At 35.2% G+C, this 14502-nt stretch overlaps 1 protein-coding gene across 8 annotated transcripts in view; it reads right to left on the bottom strand.

Moving 5' to 3' along the window:
* The window catches only part of NCOA6 (nuclear receptor coactivator 6), a 105966-nt gene that overhangs the window by 63128 nt on the left and 28336 nt on the right, over window positions 1–14502 (bottom strand). For all 8 annotated transcript variants that reach the window (XM_014787522.2, XM_014787523.2, XM_014787524.2 and 5 more), the window contains one exon: window positions 6361–6466. The gene's annotated coding sequence lies outside the window, so the exon portion shown is untranslated. The remainder of the gene's footprint in view (window positions 1–6360; window positions 6467–14502) is intronic.

The following is a 14502-nucleotide window of genomic DNA, read 5'->3' as shown; positions in this document are numbered from 1 at the left end:
AAAGATATCATTAGAAAAATCACAATTTTGCAATCTCTAATAAAATAATTCAGGCAAGGATTACTAATAAGGATAAAACATTATGTGACAAATTGACAGAGAACTGGATATTACCATGATGTTAACGTATCATCCTAGAGATCTGTTGCTTGGCAAAGGGAAAACTGTAACTTCCCAATGGAAGGATCTGACTATCACTACCTGAATGCAACGATCAACCTTAGCATTATTAACAGAAAAACAATCAGAAATTACATACAATATTAATTGCACCTATGCAATTCCTGCCAAAAATATTTAACCCAAATCCAAGAAATTTTCAACAGGAGACAGAAGAACAACTTAAACAACACCATGAGGAAATAATTGGATAAATCTAGAATGTGGGATTTCCACAGCACAATTGGCTTGGCCTCTTCAATAAGTTGTCATGGGGAAAGAAAAAGGTGGGTAAAACTGTTCTACATTAGAAGAGATTTAAGAGACTTAAAAATCAAACGCAGTGTATGGTCCTTTATTGGATCATGGCTTGGGGAAAAAACAGATGCAAAGCATATTTTTTAGGATAATTAGGGAATTACTGCTAATTTTGTTAGGTGTGATAATAATAGTGTTGTGATTATACAGGTCAATGTCCTTACTGTTTCTTAAGAGATGTATAATGAAGCATTTTGGGGTGAAATGTCACAATGTCTATAATTTAGTCTAAAATAATTCAGGAAAAAAATAAATTAAGCAAATATGGCAAAATGTTAATGATGGTTAAATGTAGGTGATGGGTATATCGGTGTTCATTATACTTTTATTTGTACTATAATTTTACATTTGTTTGAAATTGTTCATATTAAAAAGTTAACAAGATCAAGTGGGATTTATTCTAGGGATGCAGGAATGGTTCAACATCTGCAAATCAATTGATGTGATATACCACAATAACAAAATGAAGAATAAAAATCACATGATCATCTCAATAGATGCAGAGAAAGCATTTGACAAGATCCATTTATGATAAAAACCCCAATAAAATGGGTACAGAAGTAAAGTACCTCAACATAATAGAGGCCATATACAAAAAACCCACAGCCAACATCATACTCAATGCTGAAAAACTGAAACCCATTCCTCTGAGAACAGGAACGTGACAAGGGTGTCCACTCTGCCATTCTTATTCAACATAGTACTGGAAGCTTTAACCAGAACAATTAGGCAAGAAAAAGAAACAAAAGGGATCCAAATTGGAAAGGCAGATGGAAAACAGTCACTATTTGTAGATGACATGATTCCATACATAGAAAACCCTAAAGAATCCACCAAAAAACTTTTAGAAATAATCAACAAATACAGTAAAGTTGCAGGGTACAAAATTAACACACAAAAATCAGTTACATTTCTATACACTAATAACAAACTGGCAGAAAAAGAATTCAAGAATACAATCCCATTTACAACTGCAACAAAAAGAATAAAATATCTAGGAATAAATTTAACCAAGGAGGTGAAATACCTATGCACTGAAAACTATAGGAAATTATTGAAGGAAATCAAAGAAGACATCAACAAATGGGAAGATATTACATGCTCATAGATGGAAGAATAAATATAGTTAAACTGTCCATATTACCTAAAGCAATCCACAGATTCAGTGCAATCCCAATCAGAATCCCAAAGACATTCTTCACAGAAACAGAACAAAGAATGCTAAAATTTATGTGGAACAACAAAAGACCCTGAACAGCCAAAACAATCCTGAGAAAAAAGAACAAAGTTGGAAGTACCACACTCTCTGAATTCAAAATATACTACAAAGCTATAATAATTAAAACAGCATGGTAGTGGCAGAAAAACAGACACACAGATCAATGGAACAGAATTGAGAGCCCAGAAATAAAACCATACATCTATGGACAGCTAATCTTTGACAAAGGAGCCAAGAAGATAGAATGCAGAAAGGAAAGTCTCTTCAAGAAATGGTGTTGGGAAAACTGGACAGCCACATGCAAAAGAATGAAAGTAAACCATTATCTTACACCATACATAAAAATTAACTCAAAGTGGATTAAAGACTTGAATGTAAGATCTGAAACCATAAAACTCTTAGAAGAAAATATAGAGAGTACACTTCTTTGACATTGGTCTTAGTGGTATCTTTTCAAATACCATGTCTACTCAGGCAAAGGAAACAAAAGAAAAAATAAACAAATGGGACTACGTTAGACTAAAAAGCTTCTGCATAGCAAAGGAAACCATCAACAAAACAAAAAGACAAGCCTCCAACTGGGAGAAAATAGTTGCAAATCATATATTCGACAACGGGTTAACTTCCAAAATATATAAAGAACTCACACAACTCGACAACAAAAAAAATGAACAATCCAAGGGGCTGGCCCGGTGGCACAGTAGTTAAGTTCGCATGCTCTGCTCTGGCGGCCTGGGGTTCACAGGTTCGGATCCTGGGTGCAGACCGATGCACAGCTCATCAAGCCATGCTGTGGCGGTGTCCCATATAAAGTAGAGGAAGATGGGCATGGATGTTAGCCCAGGGCTGATCTTCCTCAGCAAAAAAGAGGAGGATTGGCAATGGATGTTAGCTCAAGGCTAATCTCCCTCATGAAAAAAAAAGAACCACCCAATCAAAAAATGGGCAGAGGATATGAACAGACGTTTTCCCAAAGAAGATATACAGATGGCCAACAGGCATAAGAAAAGATGTTCAACATCACTAATTATTAGAGAAATGTAAATCAAAACTACAATGAGACATCACCTCATATCTGTCAGAATGTCATAATTAACAAGACAAGAAATAAGTGTTGGAGAGGATGTGAAGAAAAGCGAACTCTCATACACTGCTGGTGGGAATGCTAACTGGTGCAACCACTATGAAAAACAGTATGGAGATTTCTCAAAAAACTAAACATAGAAATACCATATGATCCAGCTATCCCACTACTGGGTATTTATCCAAAGAATTCGAAATCAACAATTCAAAAAGATGCATGCATCCCCATGTTCATCACAGCCTTATGCACCATAACCAAGACATGGAAGCAACCTAAGTGCCCATCAACAGATGAATGGATAAAGATGTGGTATATATATACAATGGACTATTATTGAGCCATAAAAAAAGATGAAATTGTGCCATTTGTGACAACATGGATGGACCTTGAGAGTATTATGCTAAGCGAAATAAGTCAGACAGAGGGAGACAAATACCATATGATTTCACTCATATGTGGAAGATAAACACACACACAGATAAGGAGAACAGTATTAGTGGTTACCAGAGGAGAAAGGGATGGGGGAGGGTGAAAGGGGTAACGGGGCACATATGTATGGTGATGAATTAAAAACTAGACTATTGGTGGTGAACATGATGTAGTCTACACAGAAACTGAAATATAGTTATGTATACCTGAAATTTACACAATGTTATAAGCCAATACAACCTCAATTAAAAAAAAAAAAAGTTAAAAAAAAAAGAAAGAAAAAGTGAGCATACCAGCAACATGGTACTGTTACAAGGTAAAACTCCACCAGACATCAGGAAGGCTTAGAAGCTTACTTATGAACATCTCTCAAATCACAGTAGGATTAAAAATAAACAAACATATAAATATATTTAAATATATATATTTTTATATAATAAATATATATTTATATTATTTATAAGTAAATTTATGTCATATATATATTCAGCTACCTACACCAGTCCTTTCTATTCAGATTTAAATATATAAATATATATATAAAATATATAAATATATACAGATCTTTCTTGACTTATGATGGGGTTACATCCCAATAAACCCAACGTAAGTTGAAAATATCATTAAGTTGAAAATGCATTTAATACACCTAGCCTACTGAACATCATAGCTTAGCCTAGCCTACCTTAAATGTGCTCAGAACACTTAAATTAGCCTACAGTTGGACAAAATCATCTAAAGCAAAGCCTATTTTATAATAAAGTATTGAATATCTCATCTAATTTATTGAATACTGTACCAAAAGTGAACAACAGAATGGTTGTATGGGTACAGAATGGTTGTAAACATGTCAGTTGTTTCCCCTTGTGACTGTGTGGCTGAGTGGGAGCTGCAGTCACTGCCACTGCCCAGTATCCGGAGAGAGTAGTGTATGGTATATCGCTAGCCTGGGAAAGTATCAAAATTCAAAATTCGAAGTACGGTTTCTACTGAATGCATATTGCTTTCACACCATTGTAAAGTCGAAAAATTGTTAAGTCGAACCATTGTAAGTCAGGGACTGTGGGTAAATATATACATATATATATAAATATATATATATTATATATAAATATATATATTCTCTTCAGATTTAAATATGTAAATATGAAGAGAAAGGACTGGTGCAGGTAGCTGAATAATGGGTAGAAGATTGTCACAGGCTATTCAGATGATCTGACTTGGCCGCCATTTGAGCAAAAGACAAGACACTGTTATTTACATCAGGAATCACAAACTCACATACCTACAGGGATCAGGCAGGTAAAATAAATAAGAGAAGAACACGGGATATTAAATGCATTTGCACATACTGTAGGAATGGTTTGGGCAATGGGAAACTCGGAATACTCTTCTATGCTGAGCAGCCACTACTCTGCTCCAACTTATTACTTTCTTTTTGGAGGGATGGGAGGAGTGGTGCAGGCCCAGGAATAACAGATATTCTGAATTTTAAGAAAAGACTAAAATCCATATATTTAGTGAAATCTCCAGATTTTATTTTATTTTTTTTTTATTTTTTTTTTTATTTTTTAAATTATTTTATTGAGGTCATATTGGCTTATAACATTGTGTAAATTTCAGGTGTACATTATTATATGTCAGTTTCTATATAGACTGCATCATGTTCACCACCAATAGTCTAGTTTTTGTCCATCACCATACACGTGTGCCCCTTTACCACTTTCGCCCTCCCCCCACGCCCTTCTCTGGTAAACCCTAATCTGTTCTCCTTATCCATATGTTTGTTTATCTTCTGTATATGAGTGAAATCAGTGTGTGTCTTTGTCTGGCTTATTTCACTTAGCATAATACCCTCAAGTTCATATCTTTAGAAGCCATTATTCTGCCTACTACAGCAATTTAAAAAAATAATAGTAGCTACATTGAGTCATAGGATTGAAGTAACAGAAGCTCTGTTTCTTGGTCTTTAAAATCAGTGTGCAGTCACTGTTTATTTCAAAGCTACTGTTTAAATGCAATAATATGCGTGAAGATAGATATGTTAATTAGCTTGACAGTAACAATCATTTAACTTACATGTGTATCTAAAAATCATGTGGTGTACCTTAAATATATACAATTTTTGTTAAAAAATAAAAGAAAAAGAAATACAGTAATATGTATACATAGAAAATAGGATCAAGAACTGTACACTTGAAGCGAACTCAAATGATTCTGAGGGGTACAAATTTATTCTCAAAAGAACTGCTTGTAGTTGACTTAGCCTCTTTGGAGGATGACTACACAAACAGAAGTTCTCAAAGTTAGTGTTCGGAATAGAATGATATTTAAAGAAAAGCAATAAAGTGTGTTAATTTGATTTTTACATATTATATTATAAAAACTTAACAGTAATGAAGAATATCATTCATTTGATTTTTTTTTTTTTTTTTTTTTTTTTTAGTCCCCACCCTTCTCTTTTCCCATGTGTTTCTTTTTTTTTTTTTTTTTTTTTATTGCAGTAACATTGGTTTATAACATTGCAAAAATTTCAGGTGTACATCATTGTACTTCTATTTCTGCATGGACTACATCATGTTCACCACCAAAATACTAATTACAACCCATCACCACACACATGTACCGAATTATCCCTTTCACCCCAGATTTTAAAATAGATCTACATTTTTGGAAAATACTCTATGGGCCAAATGAAACACATTGCAGCTGCATATGGCCCACAAGCCATCAGTTTTCAATTTCTAACTGAGTCTGACAATCCAGTAAGACTCATGTGATTGACTAGTACAACACTAGGCCCAAGTGAACTATTTATGCTAGGTTTGGTGTATGCTGGGGGAGACCAAATACTTAAAACGCATTTAAGCGTTATGATATGCCTCTTGGGAGGTCTGTGGACTCCCTGAGAGAAAGAAAAAGAGATCAAGGTCTTAACTGAGAGGAACAGAAGGCACTAAACTTAGTGAATTTTTGGCTTCATTAAATATGTTGATGTCTCCCATAACTGGCTGAAGGACTATATTCTCCTTTGACAAAATGCTAGATGATGTAGGAAACAGAATTTTTTACTTGCTATATAACTTTGGTAGAGTCATTCCATCACTTGTAATTAAGTTGAGCTGTATCTCTCTCATAAGGTTTCACTCACCAAAATGTCTTTCTTAATTTTTATCATTTATCGAGGTCATCTTCTAAGTCCAAACAAGCTGGCATTTTTAGGGCCTATATCTCAAGGTAGCAGCCAAATAAAAATTCTGAAAAAAAAAAGGAAAAATTAAGTTACAATATTATACAGAAATTACAGAAGGTGACCTATCTTTGCAACAGACATCAATGCAAATATCACAAGTTATAAAGTCAACTTAGATACCTGAAGACTTAAAAATCGGTTTTCATTATGTCTACAAAGAGTATCTTTTTTCTGAGATCTTAAACCACTCATCAACAAGCATTCAAAGAAGACAGAAGCAAAACTCATGGACATACACCAGCTTCACTTAAGAATCATAAAACTGGGAACTTAAGCCTTAGAGCCCTCTCTACGCCTTCATTTATAAATCTGTCAAATTAAAATGAATTAACATCATGCCACACTGTTTGCAATACTTGAAGCCAAAACCAAAATATTTTGTACACACACTAAATACAAGACCCATTTCTTCTAACAGAATTTCAAAACTTGTTTTTAAACTTCATAAAGTATAGATTTAATTTTTCTATTTTATTTATAATATCTATACATTTTATTTTTCATTAAATTTTCAGTTTACGTTCTAAAGTATTCTTTAATGTACATATAAAAATTATGCATGGAAAGTGCATAATTTTGGCACGCTTCAGAAAAAATTTCCCACTTAATAAGACAATATCAGTCTACCATGTCTTTAACTTGGCTGTTAGGGTTTTAGGTTATTGCCAAATATTGATTTTATAATCTCAAAATTTTAGATGGATATATGTACTAGGTATTAATAAATAATTATTAGTGAAAAAACTGTCCCTTAATTATTTTTTAATTCAAGAAAAAGCCATTTTTTAAGTCTCCATGGAATATGGCCTTTAAGAAAGGCCATAAACCGGCCCCGTGGCTTAGCGGTTAAGTGCGCGCGCTCCGCTGCTGGCGGCCCGGGTTCGGATCCCGGGTGCGCACCGACACACTGCTTCTCTGGCCACGCTGAGGCCGCGTCCCACATACAGCAACTAGAAGGATGTGCAGCTATGACATACAACTATCTACTGGGGCTTTGGGGGGAAAAATAAATAAATAAAAAAAATTATAAAAAAAAAAAAAAGAAAGGCCATAAAGAAAATCTCAATAAATCCAAAAAGTAACAATAGGATAGTCAAATACTCTGATGACAATGCACTGAAATTACAAATCTAAAATAAAATCAAGAAACAAAGGCCTTTCCACCTTAAAACAACAACAAAACGCTTGCACTGGGGTTAAAAAAGAAACCAAAATTGCAAAATTTCTAGAAAATAATAATAAGGAAAATACTACATACTGGAACCTAAAGAATATAGTCAAACCAGTAAAGAAGAAAATTCACAGCCATAAATACCTATACCGTAAAAAGAAAAAAAAGAAATGAGTTGAACATCTGATTCAAAAAGTTAGGAAAAAAATCCAATAAAGTGAACTGAAAGAAAGCAAAATGAAAGAATTAATACAGATAAAAGCAGAAATCAATCAGAAAATAGAAAGCAGAACTAATAAATAAATCCCAAAATTGGTACATTGGGGGGAAAACTCAATAGAATAGTTAAACCACTAGTCAATCTAGTAAGTAAAAAGGAAGAACGTCCAAATATATAAAATAAGAAGAAAATAGCCATAGAAACAAAGGAAATTAACAGGACCACAGGGACCATTTTGCTCAAACTTTTACTCACATTTATCTATGTAAATATGATAATGCCCCCAAAAGCACCACACACAGATTTAATGGAAACACTATTAACCCTTTAGAGAGCAAATAAGTGTAATGATCTGAAATTGCTCCAGAGCATACAAAAAGAAAGAAAACTTCCCAATTCTCCTCATGAAGCAAATACAACACGAGTATCAAAAGCTGATACAAACTGCAGGCAGAAAGCTACTGATCAATCTCTCTTATATTGCTCAATCTCTCTTACAATGATGCAAGTTTTTTTTTTTTTTTTTGTGAGGAAGATCAGTCCTGAGCTAACATCCATGCCAATCCTCCTCTTTTTGCTGAGGAAGACCGGCCCTGAGCTAACATCTACTGCCAATCTTCCTCCTTTTTTTCCCTTTTTCTCCCCAAAGCCCCAGTAGATAGTTGTATGTTGTAGTTGCACATCCTGCTAGTTGCTCTATGTGGGACGCCGCCTCAGCATGGCTGGATAAGTGGTGCATTGGTGTGCGCCTGGGATCCAAACTCGGTCCGCCAGTAGCGGAGCGTGCACACTTAACTGCTAAGCCACAGGGCCGGCCCCTTGATGCAAGATTCTAAATCAAACTTTAAATAGAATACAACAGTACAAAAGAATAATAACGCATCATGATGAAATGGAGTCTGTTCTAGGAATGCAAGGAAGGCTCAGTATCAGGAAAGTAAGGGGGAAAAGTCATATGATCATCACCACAGATTTGTCATTTGACAAAATTCAACAACACTTGATTAAAAGAAACCCTCAAATAAATAGGAACATACGAACACTTCCTTAACACAACAAAATATATCTTTTCAGCCTAAAAGTCAGCAGCTTGCTTAATGGAGAAAGACTAGAGACATTTGTCATCTAAATATGAGAAGAAAATAGATACCTATGATGTATTATTAAACATTATACTAGAAGTATAAAGTCAGTGAAATTAAACAAGAGTAATAAAGATATAAAAATTAGAAAGAAGGATGTAAAACTACCATTATTCGCAGATGATATAATTATGTTCTTGAAAATCTTAGCAAATCAACCAAGAAAACAGCAAAACTAAGAAAACTCACCAAAGTAGCATGGTACAAAATTAATATACAGAAAACAATAGCTTTCATCACACATGCAATCAATCACGAGTAGGTGGAAAAAAGGTCTCATTTACAATAGCAACAAAAAAGAATAAATATTTAGGAATGAACTAAAAAGAAACGTAGAGCTATAAGAAGAAAATTTAAAAACACTAATGAAGGATACAAATACAAAAAAGACCTGAACAAACAGAATGACACACCAAATTCTCAGACAAAAAGATTCATAAATGTCAATTCTCCCTAATTTATAATTTGAAAATCCCAATAAAAATGCCAACTTCTTTTTGTAAATAGATAAGCTTACTCTAAAATTAATATGGAAACAAGTAAGAAGAGTTTGGAAAACTCTGAAAAGTAAGAGTAGTGAAAGGTTTGAGTCCTATCAGATGTCAAAATATAAAGTCTCAATAATTAAAGCTGTATAGTACTGGCATATAAACAGATGGGAGACCAATGGAACAGACTAGAAATTCCAAAAATTGATCAAAATGCATATGAAATTTTAATATCTCAAAAAGGTAGAAAAAAATGGATTTTTCACTAATTGAGACTTAGTTAGCCATCTAGAAAGAAAAGAAAATTAGAGCTATACCTTACATCAAGATAACTCCAAATGGACCCAAAATTTTAATGTAACAAATGAAACTCTAAAAGTATTAGAAGAAATTTCGTACAGAAGAAATTTTTATAACCTTGGAGTGGAAAGTGGAGTTTATAACTATGACCCAAAATCTAAAGCCATAAAAGAAAAGACTGATAAATTCAAATACATAAAAGTCAAAGAATTCTGCAAGGCAGGGCCGGCCCCGTGGCTTAGTGGTTAAGTGCATGCGCTCTGCTGCTGGTGGACCGGGTTCGATCCCGGGCGCGCACTGACGCACCACACCGCCTCTCTGGCCATGCTGAGGCTGCGTCCCACATACAGCAACTAGAAGGATGTGCAACTATGATGTACAACTATCTACTGGGGCTTTGGAGGAAAAAAAAATAATAAATAAAAAACAAAGAATTCTGCAAGGCAAAAACAACCACCATAAGTAAAAAAGAAAAAAAAAAGACAGGTAAGAAAAAATATTTACATTCATATCACTGATAAAAGAGCAAATCTCCCATATATAAACATATTATAGAAAAAAATGTATTTATAGGTATGTGGGTGTATATGTGTGTGCATATAGATATATAAAATAAAACAATCTGGACACATTATTGTTTCCAAAAATAGACACAGGATATGGTCAGAAAATTCACAGAAAAGGAACTACAAATGAACTTTAAATATATGAAAAGATGTTCAACCTCATATACAAGAAGAAAAAAAATTTTTTTACTCATCAGATTAGCAAAAATCCAAAAATTTGATAATGCACTGTCTTGGCAAAGTTATGGGAAAAGAGGTATTCTTATTCATTGCTAGCGGTAGTGCAAATTGGTGTAACATCAGCAATCAAGTAATATCTATCAAAATTACAATTATATATACCATTAACCCAGCAATCTCATTTCTGGTTGGTGATCCTTACAGATACACCTGCCCCCATATAAGAGGACATATATACTCGGTTATTCACTAAAGCTTCCCACCCCCCCCCCAAAGCCCCAGTAGATAGTTGTATGTCATAGTTGCACAGCCTTCTAGTTGCTGTATGTGGGACGTGGCCTCAGCATGGCCGGAGAAGCCGTGCGTCGGTGCGCGCCCGGGATCCGAACCCAGGGCGCCAGCAGCGGAGCGCGCGCACTTAACCGCTAAGCCACGGGGCCGGCCCACTAAAGCATTGTCTGTAATAGCAAGATAGAAAATTATTCAGATGTCCATCAACAGAGACTGATTAAATTATAGTACATCCAATAAAAGTGAAATGCAGAGAAATGAGGACGCTCTCTATGTACTGATATGGAAAGATCTCCAAGATATACTGTTGAGAGAAAAAAAACAGGGAGTGAAACAATGACCACAGTATGCTACCTTTTACAAGAAAAGAGGAGAAGAAATATTTTTATATGCTAGTATTAAAGTACTCTAGAAGGAAATACAAGAAACCAGTAAAAATGGTTATCTTTAAGGTAAATTTAAAAAAATCATGTTGTACCAGAAGGCAAAGAAGCACTCAGACCAATGGGGAGTATGCCACAAGGACACAGCACAGGAGCCAGTCTGAAGGGTTTCCTACTGGCAAATTTGAGACAATTTGAGTACCGAAAAGAATAATGACTAAAGTTGATAATAATATGAATAAATAAGAATCTATAAATCCATAGTAATAGCTCAAAGAGAGAGAATGTAAAAAAGCCTGTCATATGCCACCACTGCAGATGACTACTACATGAACTCCTTACTCTAAAGATTGATAATTAAAGAGAAAGAATTAAGCAATTTACTGTCTTTTTAGAAGGGTTTAATCTCAGTAGAGACGGAAAGCGCTCCTTTACAGAAGAATGCCAGTTAATAAATGTGGAAGAAAAGAAAGAATTTTTAAAAATCATCATTTTGCAACCTCCAATGAAATAAATAATTCAGGCAAGGATGACCAAAGGATACTAAAAATCATTTGGTGAAAATTGTTAGGGAACAGAAGATTCTCATGGTGCCAAAGGATTATTCCACAGATTACCTCCTAACTGCAAAGAGAAAAACGAGTACCTTTAGAGTGGAGACGTTTGACAGTCACCAGCTTAACCTAGTGATCAAACTCAGCAACAATTAGAATGAGACCTTTCATTTATGCCTCCTGATGTGATGTAACCTGAAGTACAAGGCATCATCTATGATGTGTTACTACCAAAAATGCCTAACCTAGGTCTAAACAAGTCTTCAAACCTAATTTCTCCTTTATAGGAAATTCAGGAGATAGAGCAACAAGAAAAATTACATATAGAAATTTTTAAAAGAAAAAATCACAAGAAGAAGTAATCGATCACATGAAGAAATAATCACATCTAGAATGTGGGACTTGCTACAACAAAACTGATCTGATCTCTTCAAAACCCAAAATCTTGGGGAAAAAATTAGGGACAGGATACAGTACTAGATTAAAAGAGACTGAAGAGATATAACAATCAAATGCAATGCATGAACGTTACTTAGACCTGATTTGAAGAAAACAGCCATAAAATAATTTTTAGATATTTGGGAAAAACTGAACGTGAAGTGAGTAACAGAAGACATTAGGGCATTAAAAAAATTTTTCTTTGGTGTGGTAATGTTATTTGTGATTATGTAGAGAATGCCCTTATTCTTAGGAGATGCATGCTGAAACATTTAGGGATAAAGTATCATAATGTCTGCAACTTATTTTCAAAGTATTCAGCAAAGATAGATAGGTAGATAGAGAGATGATGCAAATATAGCAAATATCATCCTTACATTATTCTTTCAACTTTTCTGTATATTTGAAATTTTTCATATCAAAAAGTTGGCGGGGAAAGGTGTAACTAAGGCCCATGGGAGCTGAGGGCGGGATCAAGACTTCTCACTGTATCTTTTTTAGAACGTTTCGACTTTTGAGCCATGTGAATGTATTATCTATTGAAAACAAAAGCCAGCTATCTACCAGCTTTTAAACCCTTAGCAGTAATGATAATATTTCTACTGTTACCCCATCTCAGACATGCAACAACAAAAATATCCTCGCCTTTCTATCTCCTTGTGGAAGCTCCTCTGACCACATTTCCCCCGTGAGCCACCTGACAGTAATATAAGAACCTGGACCACATTATTACCAGGTGCTAAGCCACTGCTACTACCTCCAAAAATATTCCCTTAGGCCAGTCTCCCACACTTGTTCCCCAGCCCTATCCCACCCCAGCTCCCTTACCTCCAGGTTCTGTTGTTCACACACTTTGTTTCACCACTCACTCCCTTCCCATCCCACAGTTGGCTCCTTCAACAATGCTCTTATCAGTATCATGGGCCCCCTTGCTCACCTATTCTTCAGGCACACAAAGTCCACCAGCTGCCCCTCCCTCATCCCCACTGGCTCATAAACTTGAAGTATAAGAGACAGAAAGGAATTTACAAATAATTAGTCTAACTCCTCCACTCTCAAAGACACCTAGACAGTGGTATTGTGACTTAACTGAAGTTACAGACTAAGATTGTGGCAGGATCAGGACGAGATCTTGGTCTTTCAACTTCAAGTTCAGTGCTTCTTCTCAAGTTCAGTGCTTTCTTCTCACCAGGGTGACTCTACCCCACTCATACACAGTGGACAGTTAGTATAAATATCAGAATCAAGTGATCTAGTCTATTTCAGGCCAATATTCACTAATTAGAACTGCCCTAACTACTCCAAAATGACTGAAGTCAGAATACCTGACATCAAATGAGTATATGCTTTGAAAGAACTTGAGTAGCTCTCAACCTTGGCTACACATTATAATCATTTGGGAAACTTTTAAAAATAATAATGCCTGAGTCATACTAGGTCTGCACTGTGGCCTGAGCTTGGTATTTAAACATTATCCAGGCGATTCTAATATGCAGCCAAAGTTTAGAACCACACTTTTCACACATTATTTAATTTGCCTTTGGATGACGTAACTGAGTCCGATGGGGAATGTGGCTTAAGAATTTGCACCAAGAAAGCGATGAAGGAAAAACAAAAGCTTTCTCTTCTCTTTTGCTTATTATAAACTTTGGTTGTTTCTTTAACATTTTTTGTTTTTAACATCAGTGATATAAGATCATATTGCTTGTGAGAAAATCAAACAAAACATAACTGTACAGAATCTAAACGTGAACTATACCACCCTGAGTTCCATCTTGTTTTTTCTATGTCTGTGACCTTGGAGTCTCTTAAACCCTTCTTAGCTGCCATGTTGTCATTTAGAAAATGAGGGGCTAACATGCTTTTCAGATCTAGGGACACTATGGCTATTTTAAACCTTGGCTATTTGACTTTGGTGTTATCATATTTCCTCGAGAAACTGGAAATCATTTGGTGCAAGATCTTGAACTCTTCCTTCTTCCACTAGTGACTGTCCTCCACACTCTTCTTTCATCTTCCTTCTTTCAAAAAGTTAACCCAAAGCTGGGAGTTAAAATGGAGGCTACCTAACAATGCCTAGTTGATTTCTATCATCACTTGCACCCTAATTTTTCATTGGCATACTTTAGGAAACACTGAGAGTCAAAGTTATTAACAGCTATGGAAACTAGGACTGCTGCTCAAAGAACTGCTGGACTCAAAGACGACTTTTCTGCCAAAGAGCAGGAATGGGGCTTGAGACACAACAATACAGTCAGGCAGGAAGGTTAACAGGTTTCTAACTAACCCCCAATGTGTGGCTGTACC

The sequence above is a fragment of the Ceratotherium simum genome, chromosome 21, assembly GCF_057802395.1.
Source record: "Ceratotherium simum simum isolate JZ-2026a chromosome 21, ASM5780239v1, whole genome shotgun sequence".
NCBI classification, from domain to species: domain Eukaryota; kingdom Metazoa; phylum Chordata; class Mammalia; order Perissodactyla; family Rhinocerotidae; genus Ceratotherium; species Ceratotherium simum.
This window is presented reverse-complemented; position numbering and strand designations above follow the sequence as displayed.